Here is a 6,628-nt window from a genome sequence, read left to right as displayed (position 1 = left end):
ATATATATTATGACTATTGAGGTAAATACATTGTTTGTTCTCTATTAATATCTTTCATTTGCTAACTATCCCTATCAGTAGTTAGTGCCTTCCATAGTTTGAATCTTTTATTTAGCTGGCAGTAGTGGCGCTCGCTGTATTGCAGTAGCTTGAGCAGCGAAGATTTTTGTGAGGTAAGTGATTTGTGAAAGGTATAGTTTAATGTCAGTCAGGGCCATTCTTTTGTAGGGAATTTTGAAAGTCAGATTGCGTTGCGCTAACAAAATATTGTGTGTCAGTTTAAGGACAGTCTTGTATAATTGTTCAAAGGGGACGTTTCATAGTGTGTGTAAATGCGTGAATGTATCACAATGCCGGCGAAAATTTTTTTGGACACTGTTATATTCATAGGATTTTGTTTCTACACATTTGCAACGTAAATTCTCGACCTGTGAAATTTTGTATATATGACTGTCACTGTAGCGGAAACTGCTGTCGTAAATATTTCCGTAAGAAAGTTAAGTGACCACCTGCACGTAATGCGTCGCGGGCACCCACCTGGGCGACAACCGCCCGAAAAAAAGCCATTAGCCTTTCAGCGGCACAGGTAGAAAAAAAAGGGAGGCCATTATCCTGGCTATTGACGTTCCTTTGTAGAAAGCATCGCAAATATTACACGCTCATTACCTGAAAACATATGATTACTCGTACTTTGTGCTAATTACTGCAATGCTTATGAATTGATGGGAAATATTCTTACATCTGCAAACCTGATAATGACAAGTGTCTTTCTACGAGAGCTGAGAGCTACTGACTTATGAAATGTCACATGACTATTGAATGATATTTGTATGCTTTGGTTTGCGTAATTGCTTATTTCATTTGACATCTGGTTTCCAGCTGTGTTGCAGCATTGCTTTTATAAAATAAAATGCATTTGCTAATGTGAACACTTTCTGTCAACAGATCTATTAAATAATTATTTTATGACCCACATTCTTCGATAAAGGAGCTCTGGGAAAGGAAAGAACAATAAGAAGGGACTAGTAACAGTACCTGGACACATAATTTTCTTTTCAAGTACTTGGTAACTTTTTGGTAGAATAACTTCTTGTGGTGCACCACTTTAATTACTTAGACATTAAGATGTGATTATACATTTCCCTTATCTGCATTGTTATCTTTAGTGTACTATTTTTTCTGCTAGATATAAGCTGCTATTTGCCAGGCATAGTGCTACTAAATTTCACTTTGTATTACTCTGTTAAGCTAGTTTTACGATTGATTTATTTTTATTGTTGCTGCACATTGGCTCATATTAGTTGTAATTTTGCATTTTATCTGTTAATTTAGATTTGCTGCTGCTTGCTTTGCAAATTGGCATTTTTTTGTCATTGATGTTCGTGTTAATTGTTTTGTGCTGCTGCATTGCCTCGTCCCTTAGTTTAGCATCTGAGCTCAGTAGATTTAAGTTAGCTTAAGAGGGGGTAGACTATATAAGAAACTAACTATGATGACTTGGAAGAAATGTGTTGAGAAGCTATATGAAAATGGGTTGGGCGAAAAAGAAGGATACTGTACAGTGGAGAAAAACTATTTTTGACAGAGGATGTGAACAGAATACAGAAAGCAGGTATAGATAGGACTTTTTGGGAATAATGATGAACAAAGGGAGATCTCCATGCAAAATACTGCAGTAAAACAAACCCTGTCCTTTCCCTTTTGTGTTATCCTACTATATGTTTGTGTACCCTTGTGTATTTGTTTTCTTCTTGTCTCTGTGTAGTTTCATAGAATTTTTTCTTCTTTTAATATTAAGCTACATTCACTATGATGAGGAATACTGTTATCCTCGAATATAATTGGCATTAATAATATGTTATTTACTTTGTAAAGATGTTACACATTATTAATTCCGTTCTGTTTAATGCTCATGTGTGAAGTTGATGTTTCAAAAGTTATTGTGATCTTTTATGTATGTACTCATGTCATAATTCCACTGATGTATATGTTAGTTCGATTCTTTTGTAAAGCCTGAACTACAAATGTTATCTGTATTATTATGTTCTTTAATGATGTATTTTGTACCTTTGTTATTGTAGTTTTATGTTACCAAATTGTAATTGTTACCAGTTCTTCAAATTAAGTTACATTTCACTGCACACGTTTCTGTTGGTCATAGTATATGGACAATATGTGAGAAGTAGGGACTGATAGTGTTTGCACGTGTGTTAATAATTCAGCAAGGGACTGGATAACAGCATTGCTGGTTCTAAGGACAATTCCAAAAAACTTTGTGAGTGCACAAGTGGTGGTTATGGACTTGCTATATTATCCGCAAGACTCTTCAATGGTGATTGTGCACCTGCACAGTCACAACAGATGGCTGCTGGCTATCTCTACAAGGACTGCAGTGGGTCTACACCTTTGCTGACTCACCAATACCATTATTTCTACCAGGACTACAGTGGGTCTGCATCTTTGATGGCCCACCAATTGCTACAAGGACTGCAGTGGGTCTGCACCTCTGCTGGCCCACCAGTACCGTAATTTCTACCAGGACTACAGTGGGTCTGCTCTGTGATGACCTAACTACCAATATTCTTCAAAACGTCGACTGACTCTTCCGTGGGTTTACTCTGTTGTGGCCCATTACCTGTCTGCATGTCGAGTCAGCACTGTCTTTCCGTTGGAAGGACAACACTACTTCTTCAAGACTGCATGGAAATCCACTACTTCTGTGTGCATTTTCTTTTACTGCTCAGACTTTGAGAAAAACTCTGCATTTTTACTGTGATGAACAATCTGGACTGTCTTTATGGACTGTGAGAAATTTTTAGCTTTTGACCAACATTGTATCAATAAGTGTGTGCATTTGATATCTTTGTTATTGTAATTATGAAAAATTTTATCAAATCATTATTGGCCACTGCCCAAAAAAAATTTGTAAAATTTTTTGTGGGGAGCATGGGGGCTATGTAAGTAGGCTGTTTATGTTTTCTCTATGTAAGTAGGCTGTTTATGTTTTCTCTATGTAAGTAGGCTGTTTATGTATTCTTATTGGCAACGTTACGTAGCGCTCAATATGAAAATCACTGGCTGTGCTGTGTGCAGTCTGTGGCTGCTTTGCATTGTTGTAATACTCGCCATTGTAGTGTTAGGCAGCTGGCTGTGAACAGCGCGTAGCGTTGCGCAGTTGGAGGTGAGCCGCCAGCAGTGGTGGATGTGGGGAGAGAGATGGCGGAGTTTTGTAATTCGTCATGAACTGCTATATATATTATGACTATTGAGGTAAATACATTGTTTGTTCTCTATTAATATCTTTCATTTGCTAACTATTCCTATCAGTAGTTAGTGCCTTCCATAGTTTGAATCTATTATTTAGCTGGCAGTAGTGGCGCTCGCTGTATTGCAGTAGCTTGAGCAGCGAAGATTTTTGTGAGGTAAGTGATTTGTGAAAGGTATAGTTTAATGTTAGTCAGGGCCATTCTTTTGTAGGGAATTTTGAAAGTCAGATTGCGTTGCGCTAACAAAATATTGTGTGTCAGTTTAAGGACAGTCTTGTATAATTGTTCAAAGGGGACGTTTCAGTGTGTGATGTCCTTAGGTTAGTTAGGTTTAAGTAGTTCTAAGTTCTAGGGAACTAACGACCTCAGAAGTTAAGTCTCATAGTGCCCAGTGCCATTTGAACCATTTTTTTGATACTAGCAGACTTCTCTTGGCCAGGAATGCCCTTTTTGCCAGTGGTAGTCTGCTTTTGATGTCCTCCTTGCTCCGTCTGTCATTGGTTATTTTGCTGCCTAGGTAACAGAAGTCCTTTTAACTTCATCTACTTTGTGACCACCAATTTTGATGTTACGTTTCTCGCTATTCTCATTTCTGATACTTCTCATAACTTTCATCTTTCTTCGATTTACTCTCAATCCATATTCTGTGCTTGTTAGGCTGTTCATTCCATTCAGCAGATCACGTAGTTCTTCTTCACTTTCACCCAGGTGAACAATGTCATCGGCGAATTGTATTACTGATATCCTTTCACCTTGACTTTTAATTCCGCTCTTGAACGTTTCTTTTATTTCGATCATTGCTTCTTCGACGTACAGATTGAACAGTAAAGGCGAAAGACTATATTCCCGTCGTACACACTTTTTTAATCCGTGCATTTCGTTTTTGGTCGTCAACTCTTATTATTCCTTCTTGGCTCTTGTACATATTGCATGTTACCCGTCTCCCCCTATAGGTTACCGCTTTTTTTCTCAGAATTTCGAACATCTTGTACCATTTTACATTGTCGAATGCTTTTTTCAGGTCGACAAATGTTATGAACGTGTCTTGATTTTTCTTTAGTCTTGCTTCCATTATCAACCGCAACGTCAGAATTGCCTCTCTGGTGCCTTTACCTTTCCTAAAGCCAAACTGATCGTCATGTAGCAAATCCCCAATTTTCTTTCCCATTCCCTATGTATCGAAATTGAAAATTTGCGTAATCATAACCGATCGGTATTATTTGGTTTTCTACAGTAGACTGCGCCACTGTAACGTACGGGCTTGCCCATATGTTCTAGTACAGAACTCATATACAGGGGGAGTCACCTAACGTTACCGCTGGATATATTTCGTAAACCACATCAAATACTGACGAACCGATTCCACAGACCGAACGTGAGGCGAGGGGCTAGTGTAACTGATTAATACAAACCATACAAAAATGCACAGAAGTATGTTTTTTAACACAAACCTACGTTTTTTTAAATGGAACCCCGTTATTTTTGTTAGCACATCTGAACATATAAACAAATACGTAATCAGTGCCGTTTGTTGCATTGTAAAATGTTAATTACATCCGGAGATATTGTAACCTAAAGTTGACGCTTGAAACCTCCGACGTTCAGTCGCGTGTTGTAAGAAACACGGGCCACGGTCGGCGAGCAGCATCTGCACGGACACGTTTGCGATGACGACCGTGTTTACGAGTGTGGCTGTAGTACACTGCTGTGGTTTGGTCTAGCTGTCGCAGTGTCCGGATGTGGCGCTTGCTGCTATTGTTATTCTGCATTCGTCTCCGCATGCAGACCAACTGTAGTACACCGTGTTACCAGACGTCTGTGATAGTGTAGTGTTTTAGGAACTGTGACCATGGTGTATTCGAACTCTGAAAAGGCGGAGATGATACTCATCTATGGCGAGTATCGACGAAATGCAGCTGAAGCCTGCAGGGTGTATGCAGAACGGTACCCGGACAGAGAGCATCCAACGTGCCGCACATTGCAAAACATCTACCGCCAACTGTATGCAACAGGTTTGGTCGTAGCACGCAAACGGGTCCGTATCAGGCCCGCCACAGGGGAAGCGGGTGCAGTTGGTGTGTTAGCTGCTGTTGCCATGAACCCACACATGAGTACACGGGACATTGCGAGAGCCGGTGGACTGAGTCAAAGTAGTGTCATGCGCATACTGCATCGTCACCGCTTTCACCCGTTTCATGTGTCGCTACATCAGCAATTACATGGTGATGACTTTAATCATCGAGTGCAATTCTGTCAATGAGCATTAACAGAGAATGCGTTGCAGTACTACTTGTTTACCGATGAAGCGGGTTTCACAAACCACGGGGCAGTGAATCTATGGAACATGCATTACTGGTCCGTGGACAATCCTCGCTGGCTCAGACAGGTAGAGCGACAGCGACCGTGGACTGTAAATGTATGGTGCGGAATCATTGGCGACCACCTCATTGGTCCTCACTTCATTGCAGGGGCCCAAACAGCTGCAACATACATCGCGTTTCTACAGAATGATCTGACAACGTTGCTCGAAAATGTCCCACTGGAAACGCGTCGACGTGTGTGGTATCAGCATGATGGTGCACCTGCACATTCCGCAATTAACACTAGGCTGACCCTTGACAGGATGTTCGACGGGCGTTTCATAGGACGTGGAGGACGCATAAATTGGCCAGCCCGTTCTCCTGATCTTACACCTCTGGACTTCTTTCTGTGGGGTACGTTAAAGGAGAATGTGTACCGTGATGTGCCTACAACCCCAGAGGATATGAAACAACGTATTGTGATAGCCTGCGGCGACATTACACCAGATGTACTGCGGCGTGTACGACATTCATTACGCCAGAGATTGCAATTGTGTGCAGCAAATGATGGCCACCACATTGAACATCTATTGGCCTGACATGTCGGGACACACTATATTCCACTCCGTAATTGAAAACGGAAACCACGTTTGTACGTGTATCTCACCCCGCATGGTAATGTACATGTGCGTCAGTGAAAAAGACCAATAAAAAGGTGTTAGCATGTGGACGTAATGTGCTGTTCCAGCCTCTTCTGTACCTAAGGTCCATCACCGTTCCCTTTGGATCCCTACGTAATCCGGTGCTCTCCGATACACCCGATCGAACATCGGAGGAGTGGTACTCTAGCGTCAACTTTAGGTTACAATATCTCCGGATGTAATTAACATTTTACAATGCAACAAACGGCACTGATTACGTATTTGTTTATATGTTCAGATGTGCTAGCAAAACTAACGGGGTTCCATTTAAAAAAAACGTAGATTTGTGTTAAAAAACATACTTCCGTGCATTTTTGTATGGTTTGTATTAATCAATTACACTAGCCCCTCTCCTCACGTT

The sequence above is a fragment of the Schistocerca piceifrons genome, chromosome X (genome assembly GCF_021461385.2).
Source record: "Schistocerca piceifrons isolate TAMUIC-IGC-003096 chromosome X, iqSchPice1.1, whole genome shotgun sequence".
NCBI classification, from domain to species: Eukaryota; Metazoa; Arthropoda; class Insecta; order Orthoptera; family Acrididae; genus Schistocerca; species Schistocerca piceifrons.
The sequence above is the reverse complement of the archived record's forward strand: the minus strand, read 5'-3'. Positions refer to the sequence as shown.